General features: G+C 37.8%; 1 protein-coding gene and 1 pseudogene across 2 annotated transcripts in view; both read left to right on the forward strand.

Annotated features, from left to right (window-relative positions):
* NR6A1 (nuclear receptor subfamily 6 group A member 1) overlaps positions 1-17,062 on the forward strand; it is a 232,995-nt gene that overhangs the window by 10,488 nt on the left and 205,445 nt on the right. The window lies entirely within an intron of this gene.
* On the forward strand, positions 9,433-13,348 carry LOC148776076 (large ribosomal subunit protein eL6 pseudogene; annotated as a pseudogene).

Here is a 17,062-nt window from a genome sequence, read left to right on the forward strand (position 1 = left end):
GTTTATAAAGTTGTAATTATATAATTTTTAAGCACCTTACATATGTTAACTCTGTTTTCATAACTCTGTGAGGTAGGTGTTCGACTGTCACCTGCATTTTGCAGATGTGAAAACTGAAGCCCACAGAGATTAAACCCTAGTTTTTACAGTTAGAACACCATTAATCGTTTGTTTCCTACATATATTCTCTCTTTCCACTCCCCTTTTCCCCACGTACTATAATGTTTCTGAAATTGAGGGTAGTGTTATTAGGACTCGTGATAAAGTCTGTAGAGTGCCAAGCATAGTGTTTGGCTCAAAGCAGATACTTGTGAATCCAGGCGATTTATAATTGTTGAGGATTATACAGATCTCAACTCCCTATAGAATAGAGTCACAGAGATCCATCCTTAGAGTTGCAAGTGATTTATTTCTCTTTCATGTTGACTTTAATAAGCCAACCAGAAAACAGTTTTGATAGAGTCAGAGACTATCTTTGAGTGCTAAGGAAAGAGGGGATTTCGCGCTATTCACGGCAGTGATAGATACCGTGTCTTGAATCTGTAGCCTCAGCACTAAAAACATAAGTAATTGGTGTTTCATGAATGAATGGATAAAGGAAAGAATAATCAGGTCAGGAATTTTGAGTCTTCCTATATCAGAGTCCTTTGAGTCAGTTCTTTGCAGGTAGTCAGAGAAAGTCGACAAAATACAAGGGAAGAGAATATGCTTTTCAGTCACTTGAGAAAATTGGGGCAGAATGTAAGTCAAGCTGAGTGTTGAAGCTAAATCCAAGGTTTGAAAAGCCCTCCTGGAACCAGAATATAGATACATTTCTGTTTGGAAATACAGCACTCCTTATAACTAAAGTGACCAGGTACCCCAGATTAAGATGAGATGGTCAATAAATCCCTGGTTGTTTGCTTGAGTACTTTGGGGAATGCCGTTTAGGAAAAGGTAGCCTTTGTCCCCTGTACATTTAAAAAAAAATTTCTGCCACACAAAAGCTTGCTATATGAAAAAGAGGAGGACCAATCCAAGATTGATGTGACCCCTTGAAAGTGGAAATAGAAGAACCGGTTGTCCAAAGCTTGTAAAATATAGAATGTGATTTTCTAGCAAGGAGATAGTAAGAACAATGTGACATTGGGGGTTAATAGATTATGGTAGTAATATAGTGTTGAGCAGGGAAGGACTCAAGAGAGGAGAGCAGTCACATTATTTGAGGAGGTATGAGGCTCAGGAAATAGTTGGTGGGCCTAGGTTTTGCCTGGGTCCTGATTCTAGCTCTCTTATAAAGGCATGTTTCTGTGGGACTACCTATAAAATGAAGGTGCTAAATTAGGTAATCCCTGAAGGAATTTTCCAGCTTTATGATGAAATGAGTTGGGTAAAACAGGAAGTTGCAATTTAGGAAAGTCCTGCCTTAAGCAAATAACTATGGTACTCACAGCACAGATTCATTGGGATGATTTTGACTTTAGATACTGTTTAGTCATCCCTCAAGGAATATTTACATTCCTTAATGCTTACCATACTTTGTCTCCTTATTAGAACACCTGGATGCTTTATATTATGGTCTGTGGGATCACATAATTTACATGTAAATTCTGTTCTCTGGGTCTACCTTATAGAAATGTTTGCAGTTAAAGTTATAATGTTATAATAATTTGTAATGTAAACTCGAGAGTCAGTGTTTTTTTCTTTTTTAACATGATCACTATTCTTATACTTCCTCCCCCCCCAACCATGCCACACTTTTCTTTTGTAAGGACAATTTCATTCACTGAGTCAAACCCATAGTTAATTTCAGAGTTTTCCCTTATTCCTTATAAAGGAATTTTTATCTGCAATTCCTTTTGCATTGAGAAGAGTTCTGTCCTCTTAAGACTTAAATGCCCTGAGTTTGAGAACTTGGATTCATTAAGGAAAATTGCAAAACCTCCTTAAACGCTGTTGGTCGGTAAAAAGGGAACCCAGCAGGAAAGGGGCGGCAATGTATGGGGGAGGGGTGGAGGGGGGGTTAGCAAGGGAGCTGCAGTTGAAATATTCATCAATCATTTTACTGGCACCAGGAAACCAATCAACCTTTTAGAGGAGAGAACTTAATCAATCACCTAAAATGGGAAATTATAATTGCTTTCCCGCAAAAAAGTATTCTCTTATTTGCTGACAGTTTAAATCTGAAAGATAGTTGGGCTGACTGGAATTCAGAGCTAACTGCTGGCGAGCAGCTCAGTTACTGAAAGTACTACTGTGATGAAAAAATACTTAACATTTGAAGATAAAATGTGCTGTCTGCCACGAGCCTTTTCAAATATTTAAAGTACTTTTCATGTAGTATGCCCATTAATATTAACAATTGCTGAGCTTTTATGGGTAATATGAAGTGTGTGAAATACTGTAAATTTATTTTCCAAAGTAGTTTTCAGAGCGTAGATGGGCTCTTGGCTGAAGAATACCCAGTGTTTCCAATGCCTTGTTTGGAAAGCAAGTTTAGAGTGTTGTCTTAGGGACACTTCCTGGGGAACACAGTTGGAAGTGCTTGCATATCAATAAAAGCAGGAGGGATTTAGCTGTATCTTGTATTTAGATTTAAATGGTGTGATCTCTGAATTCTGGACTTGAATTGCCTGTGGCCCTTAGGTTCCTTAGGTATGAGCTATTTAGGAATCTGATGATTTAATTAGAAATGTATCATCACTGTAGAAAATATGGAAACTGGAGGGAAAATTACCTATAATTTTGCTTCCAGGTGACTTCTATTAGCATTTTCTTATGTTTTCTTCTAGACTTTCTTCAAATCCTAGTTTTTTTGCTTATTGTTGTGATCTTACAGTATGTACTATTGTTTTAAGCTTTTGTTTGATTTTACTTTTTTTCTTCATGTTGTAAGCTTTACTGATGCAACATTAACTCATTTGAAACTTTTAATAGCCATATGATAGCTCATTGTTTTTCATTGTTGAACTTTAAGATAGTTTATAGTTTCTCATTGTTTTAACCATCCTCCCTAGACTATCTTACTATTTTGTGCTTTCTTTGGCTTATTTTGCTGGGGGGGTGGGGCGCGGCAGATTTTTAGAAGTATTTGTCTACCTCAGTGTACCATCACCAACAAACAGTTTAATTTACACTAATACATCTTGTATATTAACATCTAGGGCTTATTACTATTTTTTAGTAAATGCCTGATGGTTGGTTGAGTTAGAATTGAGACACAGGTAGGCTGTTTCCTCTATTCTCTTGTTATAGAGGGGTATGTGGAATCATTCCCAATGCCTTTTGTTTTCTGAATCTTGTGATTTCTGGCATTAGCACACCCCCCTCCCCCCCCCCCCCCCCCCGCCGGAAGCATGCACATTGCCTTCTGCTGCCTACCCCAGTATTTCCAGCCTAGTCAGAGCAGTGCTTATGGACCCTTCTGAGACTGCCTTCTTTTATAGATTATGGGTGAGTGGGTCACAAAGACACTCTGGAGCCTTCTCTGGTTGCCTCTCAAAATCTCAGGAGGATGGGTTAGTCTGTGTGTGTGTGTGTGTGTGTATGTATGTGTCTGTATGTCTCTTTTCAAATACAAGTATATCAGTTGCCTCAAAGTCTTGAATATGTCCTGAAACTTACAACTGAATTTGATTGGAAATTAAGTACGTGGAGAGAGAAGTTAAATTTACATTCCTTTAGATATCTGTATACTCTGCATGGTTTCCTTCCTCAGTGACTGAAAAACTGATCCTGCACAGGATTTGATAGTGAAAACCTAAATAAATTTTATGCTAATTTGAAGGACATTCATAATTTTTAGCAGAGCTGGTTTCAGAATGGAAATAGAAATATTTTTGGAGTCTGGTTATATACAGGTTTTGGATTAAATTATAAATCATATTTGCGGAAATGAAGACCTCAGAGTCTTCTGGTAATTTAAAAAGTTTGTTGATTTAGAGTAAACACAAATGTTTGAAGATTATTTGCTGTGCTTCTTTGTGTTCACCACTGGTGGTAAGAGAATTTGCTATTTGCCAAGACAGTTTTTATAAGGCTCTTTAATAAGAAAATGAATAAGCCAGCTGCTCTTTCCTTCGACTACACCAATTGCAGAGCTCCTCAAATCCTGGTTAGTAATTAAAAGCCTTGAGATGACCTTGAATCTAACTGAACTACAAAAGCTGTCTTGAGTTAAATTTATGGTCTTTGTTGATTTCAAAAGAGGTTAGAAAGAATCATATTCTGTTTGCTGAAACATTAAGGGTAGCCTTGGGTGTACATTGAAGATGAGAATTAATAAGAGGCACTTTTAAGTACAGAAGAGAAACCTGGAATGGACAAAAAAATTAGATTTGTCATTTCTTTGTTGAGCATTCAAAATATGTATTTAAGGAGGTTTAAAGTAGGGTGATATTTTTCAAAGTGTCAGTTTGCAGTATTCAGATTTGCTGTAAAGATATCTTTTCCCCATCTTAACATAGAGATTTTTGAACCCAGCTGGGAAATCAATAAATGTTTAATGCTATTTAAAAGTAACAGCTTATTAATTCATTCTTAAAATATTTTACAGTAGTGGTAGCTTTGCTAATAAAAGTTCCTATTTATACTCAGGCAAAAGTGCTTTATATTTGGACTATATCATAAGATCTATGAGTAGAGAATTTGTCTGCTTACCAAGAAGGGCAGTATGTTTTCAGTTGTTTAGAGCCTTGAGCTACTATCTTATTAATGGAAGGTAAGTTTAAAATGTTGTAAGAAAAGTCAGATTTTATGCATCAATAGGTGAGATAGGACTTTTCTCCTAGCATCATAAATGCGATCAATCCCTGAAGAGCGCAGCAGTAAGACAAATAGTTTGAGCAGACACTGATGTCCTACATAGATCATGTAGGCTTTAGGGTTATTTTAGTTTTTACATTTATTTAATAAGATTAGCTTACACTTTGACCGAAATAATTGATCATAAAATTATATACCTCTGTGTGTGTGTTACACACATCAGGGATTGTCAATGTGGGATCATTAAAGATGGTAGTGGGGGTTCTCAGGCAGTTTTAGTTGTGCAAAATTTGATCTGAAATCTTGATTGTCGAGCCTAAATAAAGTAATAATGTCTCTAAAATCTTGACTTTTGCCTTGAAAGTATTCCAATTTAGTCTGGCAGCTGTGCCACTCGACCTCTGAATAGCAGGTACAGATTTTTTCAGGAGGGTAGAATAAATAGTCGTTGTAGTATGGTAGACAAACTGCATTTGTGTGAGTGGCAATTTAAAATTATTTCAGCAAACTGTTATGATATAGTGATTAACTACGTGTGTTAGCTTTAGTTGGACCTGGATTTAAAACCTCTCTCTCCTGGAGAGTAGTGGTGCTGAAAGGATGTAGAATCACCACACAGAATTTCTTACTGGAGAATGAATTGATGCAGTGTGTGAAGAGCCTGGAGTGTAGCTGCGTTACTGTAGGAAGGTTATTTAACATTTCTCAATTTCCTTATCTGTAAGTAAGGGCTTCCCTGGTGACTCAGCAATAACAAATCTGCCTGTCAATGCAGGAGATGTGGGTTTGATCCCTGGGTTGGTAACATCCCCTGGAGAAGGAAATGGCAACCCACTCCAGTGTTTTTGCCCGGGAAATCCTATGGACAGAGGAGTCCATGGAGTTGCAAGGAGTCGGAAATGACTTAGCAACGAAGTAAGTAAGGTTAATAAACCTACCTCATAGATAAGCACAGTCAAGAAGCACGCCAGGCTTCCCTGTCCTTCACCGTCTCCGCTGGAGTTTGCTCAAACTCATGTCCAATGAGTTAGTGATGCCATCCAACCATCTCATCCTCTGTTGCCCCCTTCTCCTCCTGCCCTCAATCTTTCCCAGCATCAGTGTCTTCCAGTGAGTCAGCTCTTCACATCAGGTGGCCAGAGTATTGGAGCTTCAGCTTCAGCATCAGTTGTAAGTTAAAAGGTTTTAAAACTGTACAAATGTGGGCTGGAGTTGGCACACTATGTTGGTTGATAGATCATTGGTATCAATGTCGCCAGGGATTTGGCTTGGGGAGTATCTTGTTAGGTAAAAAAAGATTGAGTATAGTACAATGTGTTTATGCCTAAACACTTAGAAGTTTCTATCACACTGAGACAGTAAAGCACCAGAGAGACATTAGTAGAACAGGTTTACAAATGTGGGTTCCAAAAGGAGATAAATATTTTTTTTCCTGCTGCCTGGTACATGTGTATATATTCATTTGACCAAAAAACTCTTCAGTATTTTTCCCCCAAGCATATGGAAGAGTACTGAGAAAATTGTAGTCACTGCCCAATTTAACAAATGTTAGCATTTTGCAAAATTTTCTGTAGATGTTCTTTTAAGGATGTAAAATATTGTAGATAAAATGAAAAGACCCCCTCTGTTCCTTTCCTTTCTTTCCTTCTTTTTCTCCCAACTCAGAGGTTACTCCTATTCAAACTTTGCTGTTTATAATTCTCCTTCACATTTTAATACTTTTGCTTCATTTTGTTTATTAGTATAAATTGTATATCAAAAAAGGATATATAGCATTGTTTTATGTGTTTATAAATTTAATGTAAGTTATATTATAGATCAGATATTTTTCTGTAACCTACTTTTTTTTCTCTCAACTTTGAGTTTTAACTAGTCTGGAACATGTAGGTTTTCCAGGTGATTCATTTTAACTACTGTATAGTAAGTACTTTACTGTATGAAAATAGCACTTTTTACCCATTCCTCTTTAGTGTTCCCTTTTTCTTCTTGCTGAGGTTTGAGCATTTGTAATTGTGTTATGCACACTTCTTTATGAGCATTTCTCTAGGGTGTATCCCTATATGCAAAATTGCTTAAGGTATATCTTAAATTGCTTTCTAAATTAGTTTTATTAATTCCTGTTTTCTGAATCCTTACTAATAAGTACAATTATCAAACAGTGAACTTCTGTTCAGCTGATCTACCAATGTCTGGTAGTTGTGAAATGGAATCGCTGTCTGTTTTAATTTGCATTTCTTGGATATAAGGGAGATTGGCATCTTTTAATATGTTATAGTCCATTTGGATTTCCTTTTTTTTTGTAAGTTATGGTCTGTATTTGTATATTTTCTGATTTTTTTTTGAGATCTCTTTGGCTTTTATTATTGATTTGTAAAAGTTTTTTATATGTATTCATTCTAATCCTTTATTTTATCAGATATATGTGTTGCAGATATCTTCCAGTCTGTGTCTTACTTTTTTTTTTTTCTTTAACTTAGAACTTTTATACAGAAGTTAAATTTTTTAATGTAAAGTTGACCAGCTTTGTTTTTCCCTCTGTGAAGTTTGTCCTTTTTGAGTTTTGTTTTAGAAACTTCTCCATATTTCACATACTCTTCTCTATAAGTGTTCTAACCTGTTTAGTTTTGATTTTTCACAGTTTAGTCTGTCTGGAATTTATTTTTTGTTTATAGTGTGAGACAGTGATCTATTTCATTTTATTTTTCCATATATATAGCCAGTTGTCCCAGCCCTGTTTCCTGATTAAGTCACTATATTGAATATAGTTCCCTGTGCTGTACAGGGATATGTATAACACAGGGAATATGACCTGAATACCTTGTTCTACATCCTAACACATGGCATTATCAGTCTTTTTTCATTGTAACCATTTTAGTGGTTATGTAGTGTTATTTTGTTATGGTTTGAGTTTGCATTTCCCCATGACTAGTGACATTGGCGGAGAAGGCAATGGCAAGCCACTCCAGTACTCTTGCCTAGAAAATCCCATGGACGGAGGAGCCTGGTAGACTGCAGTCAGTGGGGTCGCTAAGGGTCAGACACGACTGAGCGACTTTACTTTCACTTTTCACTTTCACACATTGGAGAAGGAAATGGCAACCCACTCCAGTGTTCTTGCCTGGAGAATCCCAGGGAAGGGGGAGCCTGGTGGGCTTCCGTCTATGGGGTCACACAGAGTCGGACACGACTGAAGTGACTTAGCAGCAGCAGCAGCAGCAGTGACATTGGAGAAGGAAATGGCAACCCACTCCAGTATTCTTGCCTGGAGAATCCCAGGGACTGGGGAGCCTGGTGGACTGCCGTCTATGGGGTCGCACAGAGTTGGCCATGACTGAAGCGACTTAGCACAACAAATAGATAAGCAGGCCAGTTCACAAAAATGCAGCTCATTGAAACTAGTTTGCAAATATCCAAGTTACCCAGTATTCAGTTCAACAGAAATCAATTTGCTGAATCTAATTTGTAGAATTTGTTGTCAGTTTCTTTCTAAATTGCTACCTTATCATTTTTTACTCTTGTATTCTCTCCCTTTTCCTGTACCTTATCTCTTCCCCCATTACTGGCAGACCAAACCAGACTTTTTCACCAGCAGAGGTCCTAACTTTTTGCAGCTGCAATAGCAGCAGAGACAAATTGACATTCTTGAAAATGCTGCTATCTTCTCTGTCTTAATTTGGCAGAAATCTTTAGCAGTTCATCGCCTTAACCACTCGGCCACCTCGTCTTCACGGCAGAAGTCTTTAAAAGCTAATTAAACTCTCCCATCAATATGTGTTTTTATAGACTGTTCATAATTAAAATAAATTTTTAGTAAATTTAGAGAGTTGACTATTTGTAGTTTTGCCTATTTGGTGAATAGACTTGAAACTACCTCCCTCAGGTATGTTTGGAGAAATTAGGCAATATCATGTAAAGTGCTTATTACCACACAATTGTTGGATTAAAGTCAGTATTCTGGTGTTCTTTTTCTTGAAGTACTCTTACTCAGGAAACTGGGAACCGTCGCCCTGTACTCTCACTCAAGGATTTTCTCACCTGGGCTATCTAGTTGGACAATATCTAATGATGAAGTATCAAGGCTGGTTTATAGACCACCCTGTGACTTCCCCCTCATTATAGTATTGTTAAAATTGCCCAAATGAAGTACCTTTTTTTTTTTTTTTCCAGCTTGGATAACTGTTACAAAATGGCCCTGCCTTCCCTGGTACCCTTTGAGGTTAGACTTCTCAGTGAATTTAGATATGTACTGCTTTTCTGAAGCATTTACTCCCAGACACTTGTAACTAGAATTATGAGCTTTAGGAGAGTAAACTGCAGCTTTATCAGGGTAAGAGGCAAGGCCAAGTCCCTGGAGGTTCTTGGTGGGAAGTATCACAACCAGAGCAAATGCTCCTGTCTCTAATACACAGGAAACCTGGCTGCACCACCCTCTCACCCAAAGCCTTCTGAAGGTCTCTTAAAAGGGCTTTCTGGTAAAATCTTTAAAAAGAGGGGAACAAATGGTTGTTGAATGTTCAGTGTGTGCCAGGTTCTTTCTAAACTATCCAAAGTAATGCTTTCCACAACTTTTCTTTGATAGGTGGTGATACTCCCATATTACATATGAGTTAACTGAAGCTTAAAGTTGAAAATAACTTACCATGGCTTATGCCGCTATTCCAGTAAATCAGTGTTTCCAAACTTGTTTTTTCTGTATCACTATCATGATTTTTGTCATTTCCTAATATTTATGTACTTAATATATTAAATATTGAATTAAAAACTTTGCAACCTGAAATTTATTTTAAAAGGATATTTTGTTATTATCCTATATGAAAAATTATATGCTGTAGAGAAGGTAACAGTAAAAATAAATTTAATGAAAAAATACTGTGTTAAATTCTAGTTAAGATGTTGCCTGCTCAAGTCTGTATGATCAGGCCTTTAGTTACAAAGGGAGATTAGCAAGCATTAGAGGGGTAATAGAGAACCTAGCATCAAACTGAGATTTTTCTTCTGATGTAATTAGAAGGATTGAAAGAGAAGTGAAAAGGTAACTAACAACTTTGAAATGTTTTAAAGTGCTTTCTCTTGGTATCACTTAAAATCTTCCAGTGGTCTCCTCGCTTCGGGAAACACTGATATAGCCGAAGATGTTCTCATTTTCCATATGAATAAACTGAGAGGAGAAAATCTGTTCAAAATTTGGCCACTGGTTCCACAGACCTTACTGTCCAAGCCACCCTGCTTCTCCTCCTGGATTTTCCTCCTGTTGCCTTCCTTCTCACCCTTCATCTTGCCTCCTTCTTTCCATACTTTTCTTTTCTTCCCCATCCTCTAGGAGAATTCAGCTGATTCCAAGGTAGTTTGAGAAGGAGATGCTTTGATGCATATTTCTGATGTCTTTTTTGTTTAACAGTTGTTGAGATAGGATTTCCTCTTATGAAATTCAAGTCTTTCTAACAAACATTGGATTTCTTGGTTCTTACTGTAATTCCAGAAGGAGTAAAATATTCAGTTATTTTGTCGGTATTTGTACTCTTACATAAAGTATTTATGAAATAGCTGTAAAACTAAATAGCTATAATGACATGGCAAACCTTCCTTTGACTCCTAATAATGTTAGAAATTAGGAGTTAGGAATATTGGAAAAGTAAGTTTGGAAAAAAAATACTGCCAGCAGTTCTTGATGTCATCTCAAGTACAATAAAATGTATTTTCTTTGATGTTATAGTCTTTTGTAGTTTTGTAATTTACAACAATGTACATTTAATTAGCGTTTTATTATTCTGTTCCAGTGGAGACAGTGTGTGCGTGCTCAGTTTCTCAGTCGTGTCCAACTCTTTGTGACCCTGTGGACTAAAGCCTGCTGTTTAGGACATGTCCTTGCAAACAGGGAGGCAATACTGGCCCTGAGCATGTGACCCCGAAGTAGATCTCTGTGTGGAATGGGAGGAAATTTTAATACTTAATGCCTTTTAGGAAATAAAGCAAAATGGCATTAGGGTAATTAATACCATATGGAGCAGGATTAAAAATTGAATAATATAAACTGAAAACAGGAAGACTGTAACATGGTAGTGACTGTAAACAACCAAAATATCAATACAACTTCAATTTCAGATACAAGTCAGCTTGTATTTCAGTCTGCTTTGACCTTATGAGTACACTCCTCTCATCTTGACATTGCTAGTTGATATTCTAAAAACTATGGTCAGTTCAACTTATTCAGGGCTTCCCTGGTGGCTCAGATGGTAAAGAATCCACCTGCAGTGTGGAAGACCTGGTATCGATCCCTAGGTTGGGAAGATCCCCTGGGGAAGGGAACGGCTACCAACCCCAGTATTCTGGCCTGGAGAATTCCATGGACCGTATAGTCCATAGGGTCTCAAAGAGTCGGACATGACTGAGAGACTTTCACTTTTGACTTATTTAGGAATGTGAAGCATATCCAGAAACAAGATTGCTAAAGTCAGGTCACATAAGTGTTGTACACTTATGTCAGTCTCCTGCATACGAACCTTCAGGTTGCGAACTTTCAAAGATTGGAACGTGTTACTACCCAGACATCACTGCATCTTTTCTCAGGAGAGTAGATGGAATTAAATCCAGCAAGGAACCTGAACCTGTGCTATCAGCGTCAGGCGTGGGTGCAATGGCAGCTTGACTGCCGTCTCCAACTGCTGATGATCCTTCCACTTTACCATCTCCCACCTCCTCTTCCTGCTCCAGTCAGTAGTAACTCTTGCCTGTTCACTTGATGCCAGCCCCTGTATGCCAACTGTTGTACTGTACCCTGTACTTTCCAAGATACTGTACTGTAAGATTTAAAATGTTTTTTCAGTTTTTGTGTTTGTTTTTAATGTAGTCTGCGAAAAGTGTTACAAACCTTTATATATATAGTTATAGTACTATATAGATGATGGTGTTAGTTGGGTATCTAGGCTAACTTTGTTGGACTTCTGAACAAATTGGACTTAAGAATGTGCTTTCAGAATGGAGCTCGTTCATATGTAGGTGCTTATTGTACACCAAGTAATGATTTCCCATTCTGGAAGCCTGACATTTTTTGTATTTCACTGAGTTTTGGGATACATATTGGGAAGTAAGAATGCTGCATTGTGTTTCTGCTAGTGCTAATGCGTACTGATGCTGGAACGGGAACTTTAAGCTGACAGGCCTTAAAACAGGTATCAAAAATTAAAAGGAAGCATGTCTTATACAAGTAGAGTATGATTTTAGGGGGGCAGGGTAGACTAGTATAGGTGACTTAAACATGCCTGAATCATTTATTTCATTGGTCTGGTGATCCGAGATCTCAAGATCTGAATGGTTGACCCAGAGGTCAATGCTGTAGCTTCATCAAGAAGCCAACATCTTAATAATAGCACTGAGTGATGACTTAATAAAAGGTCCTATTCTCTGTGTGTGCACAGAGTGCAGCAACGAACTAGAGCTTCTGAAAAGTGGTTTTTATTTTTTAATTAAGTCTGTTTCACAAGTGTACTTAAATTTGTGGCCTGGAGGGTGAAAATCAGAGTAACTTTACCACCTATGATGAAAGTGAAAGTGTTAGTTGCTCAGTCATGTCTGACTCTTTGCAACCCCATGGTCTGTAGCCTGCCAGGCTCCTCTCTCCATGGAATTCTCCAGGCAAAAATACTGGAGTGGGTAGCCATTCCCTTCCCAGGGGATCTTCCTGACCCAGGAATCGAACAATGCAATCTGCATTGCAGGCAGATTCTTTATCATCTGAGCTACCAGGGGAGCCTCAAATGATATGATTATTAGTGATGTTAATAATGGCTAAACCTGTTTTCTCATCTTAGAAGATGGCAGGTGAAAAAGCCCAGAAGCCAAGCAGTTTGATGCTGGTGTCAGAGTTAAGAAGGTTAAGAAGGGGAAGCCCCACTGCAGCTGAAATACTGTCGTGGTCAGAGGAATTGGCAGATATTCCCAATCAGCTATGTAGTCCAGAAAGGCCTTTCATAAGATGAAGTATTCAACAGCTAAATGCAAGGTTGAAAAGGAAAAGAAGGTGATGGTTCTTGCTACTGTCACAAAATCAGGTGGTGGTGACAAGAATGGTGGTATTTGAGTGGTTAAATTTCCCTAGATGCCTAGGTATTATCCTCCTGAAGGTGTTCCTGGAAAGCTGTTATGTCATGGCAAAAAAAAAACCCTTCTAAGTTTTATCTCATACGTGAGAAAACTGTGTGTGCACTAGCATTGCTTCTGGGATGATTCTGATCGTCCTCACTGGGCACCACAGAGGCAGGAGGGTCATTTTCCTGAAGCTTGCTACTTGTGACTGAGCTCTGTCCCTCACACCAGAAATTTGTCATTGTCATCTCCACCGAAATTGAATGGTGTGAAAAATCCCAGAACATCTCACTGATGCTTACTTCAAGAAGACGAAGCTATGTAAGCTCAGGTACCAGGAAGGTGAGCCCTTCAAAGGGACACAGAGAAATATGAAATTACAGAGCAGCAGCAGTGCAAGGTTGATCAGAAAGCTGTGGACTCATAAATTCTGTGAAGAATCATAGCTTTTCCTCTGCTCCAGGGCTGTCTCCACTCTGTGTATGGTATTACAGTTGGAATTTATCCTCACAGAATATTCTAAACTTTTTAAAAAGAACATAATTAAAATAATTAATCCATTAAAAAAATTGGCTAACCTTTACTGAACATACACTATATACCAGGTACTGTTGAATGCTTTAAATTTTTAAAATTTCATTTAATCCAGCAGCCTTATGACATGTTTGTATTATTATTGCTGCCATTTTAATGTTTAAAAAATATTTTATTATTGCTGTTATTTTAATTTTTTTTTTTTTTTTTACATTTGTTTGGCTGTACTGGGTCTTAGTTGTGGCATAGGAGATCTTTAGTTGCAGAATTTGGACTCTTAATTGCTGCCTGTGGAATCTACTTCCCTGACCAGGGATCAAGCCTCGGCCCCCTGCATTGGGAACGTTGAGTCTTAGCCTCTGGACCACCAGGGAAGTCCCATTGTTGCCATTTTTAGATTAGAAAAATGCCAAAACTATTAGGTCCATGATTATTGTTTAAATCACAGAGAGACAGTACAGATGTTACTTACTTTACACAGTTTCTCCCTTCTGCAAAATGGGGACTAGAGTGGGATGGAAGAGATTAGGGATGATTTATAAAGTTTCTTCTAGTTTAAAAAAAAAAATCTAAGAAACTTGTCAATTTCTTAAGTATTAACATTATATCCTCCGTATCCCCTAGTGTGCACAACCACCAACTTTGATAAATTCATATTTTATAGCTGAAGAAAATGCTAAGAAGTTTGGCCAGACTGTATCTGGGTCACTCTTTGTGACCTCGTTACCTGCAGCATGCCAGGCCTCCCTGTCCTGCTCTGTCTCCCAGTTCGCCTGAGTTCAAATTCATGTCCATTGAGTCGGTGATGCTATCTAACCATCTCATCCTCTGCCACCCTCTTCTCCTTGGCCTCCATGGCCTTGCATGCTATGCTAAACGTGTTGAAAATGGGGATCCAGCCAACAGGGATATGAGAAGATGTTCAACATTTGCTAATCATCAGGTAAATGTAAATCAAAACCACAATGAGGTATCATTCACACCTATCAGAAGGACTCTTATCAAAAAGAACACAAATAACAAATGTTGATGAGGATGAAGAGAAAAGGGAACCCTTATACACTGCTGGTGGGAATGTAAACTTGTATAGCCACTGTGGAAAACAGCATGGAAGTTTCTCAAGACACTAAAAATGGAACTGCCATATGACCCAGCGGTCAGTCAGTCCAGTCGCTCAGTCGTGTCTGACTCTTTGCGACCCCATGAACCGGAGCATGCCAGGCCTCTCTGTCCATCACCAACTCCCGGAGTCCACTCAAACCCATGTCTATCGAGTTGGTGATGCCATCCAGCCATCTTATCCTCTGTTGTTCCCTTCTCCTCCTGCCCTCAATCTTTCTCAGCATCAGGGTCTTTTCCAGTGAGTCAGTTCTTCGCATCAGGTGGCGAAAGTATTGGAGTTTCAGCTTCAACATCAGTCCTCCCAATGAACACCCAGGACTGATCTCCTTTAGGATGGACCCAGCAGTAGAAGGTGTATATCCAAAGAGAAAAAACAAACATGCTAATTCAAAAGGATACATGCACCTCAGTGTTCTTAACATTATGCTTTATTTGCAGTTGTCAAGATATGGAAGTGACCTATCTGTCAACAGCCAAATGGCTGAAGAAGATGTGGTATATAAATACAATGAAATACTACTCAGAAGAAAGAATGAAATTTTGCTGTTAGCGGGAACAGGGATGGACTTTGAATGTATTATGCTGATTGAAATAAGTCAGAGAAAGGCAAAGTGTTATATGTGGGATCTAAAGAATAGAAGAAAGTAGTGAGTAGAACAACCTGACTCACAGATACAGAGAACAAACTAGTGGTTACCAGTAGGGAGAGGGATGACAAGAATCTAGGGGTAGCCGGCTTTGCACCCCTTATTAGCATCGTGTCCTATGTTGAAAACGCTGGGTAAAGGTTTGTTGAACTTAATTTTAGATCGTAGGAAACTTTAGCGTGTAAGAAGCAGCAGGAGTTTTTCACCCTTAATCCTGTTTGTGGAGTGTCTTTCACATTTATGTGGTGAAATAAACATATGTTTGTTCTTGTATCTTGACTCCAGTTTGAATAATTAAAAAAAATTTCCTTAGGGGTTATTTTTTAGATATGACTAACCAGCAACTAGCTTTGCTTCAGATTTGAAAGATTCTGGGGTGAAAGGTTAAAGATGTTGTATCTATTTGTTGTCACACAGTGGATTTCTGAAACAGACATAAGAGATGGTACTGAGCTTTAGCATTAATGATTAACTAGTATGACAGAAAGATTTGTGCCCAGAATTATGTTTCTAATAAGTAATTTAAAAGTCATTTACAGAATGTCTGGGAGATTTTTTTCCCCTTTAGCTGAACTGGTCAGTTTTTAGAGAGCTAATAACACAAATCATTTTGTTCTTAGGATTTTTTTTTTTTTTGAAGTATAGTTGAGTTATAAAGTTGTGTTAATTGCTGTTGTACAGCAGAATTATTCAGTTATATGTATATATATACATTCTTCTAAAAAATATATTCCATTGTTCTTAGGATTTTTTAAATGTGCAAGTGTCTATTTATGAAAGCAATATATTTTCAATCAAAAAAGTAGAAGGAGGAAAAAAATTATCACTCTTAACAGATGGTTCTGAAATGAGCTTGGAAGCTCTGTGTCCATGGTCAAACAAGCTCCTTGGTCTGTGAGACTCTTCTTCAGTTAGTCTTTGAAATGACAATGAACAAAAAAAAAATCTTCACTCTCCCTACTCCTGCTGGAAATAACATGTATTTTTTCAAAAGAAGCTAGTTCTTGTCTAATTATTTAATTCATTCATTCATGTAAGGTTTTATACTTTGGTTTGTTGATCTGGTTAGTGAAGTTACTGTAGCTGCTTCTGACGTGGACATCTTGGATTATTCAAGGAGGTTTATAATGGACTCATCTACCATATGGTACTTTTTTCTTAGACTCTGAGGCCCTGCTTTTGTGGGAATGTCAGGGTTTGTGTTTTGAAATAACGTCAAGTTCCCATCTATCTGGCTGTTCGAAAACTTATACCTTGCAGAGGTGGTGTTTTATTAACCAAATTGCTCTGAAGTTCTCTTGTTTTGACTTTTGTGGCTCTTTCAATGTAACAGAATACAATTATTTCTTTAAACTTATAAGATGGAGGTAATAGGAACTCCTTTCAGGTAGAATTCATGTGAAGAATCAAGCCAGTGACAGGCATATAGTGAAGATTCAATAAAATGACAGCTGACAGATTATTTTCTACATTTCATGGTATGTGTGCCTTTTGAAATTTCTTTAACCTCCAAGCTGAATGAAGAATTACCAACAATCTCTTTTGCTACTCCAGACATTCAGAAATTGTAAATGAAAAATGTCAGAGGCTCACAGTACATGCAGTTGTGAGAAATGCCTGTACTATATTTCCATAGAAACACTAATGACCTCTGACTCATCAAACTGAATTGCCTTCCTAAACTGTTTTCACCTTCTGATTCTCTCTTACCACAGCCTTGAAGTTCTGTACTGCTTTAAAAAAAAAAAAATCTTAAAATTGAAATGTCATAGTCTTGGGCTGGTTTTTCTGCCTTCAGTTTGGTTTCAAGGCTGCAGTTACAAAGCTAGAAGCCTGAAAAACTGTATAAAAGGTGATGTAGGTTGATCAGATGGAATTTATTGTTTCCATAGAAATGTAGACACTTCTTGTAAGCAACATTTAAGTTGAGCAAG

The sequence above is a fragment of the Moschus berezovskii genome, chromosome 11, assembly GCF_049115385.1.
Source record: "Moschus berezovskii isolate FMDL1 chromosome 11, NW_MosBer_1.0, whole genome shotgun sequence".
NCBI lineage: Eukaryota > Metazoa > Chordata > Mammalia > Artiodactyla > Moschidae > Moschus > Moschus berezovskii.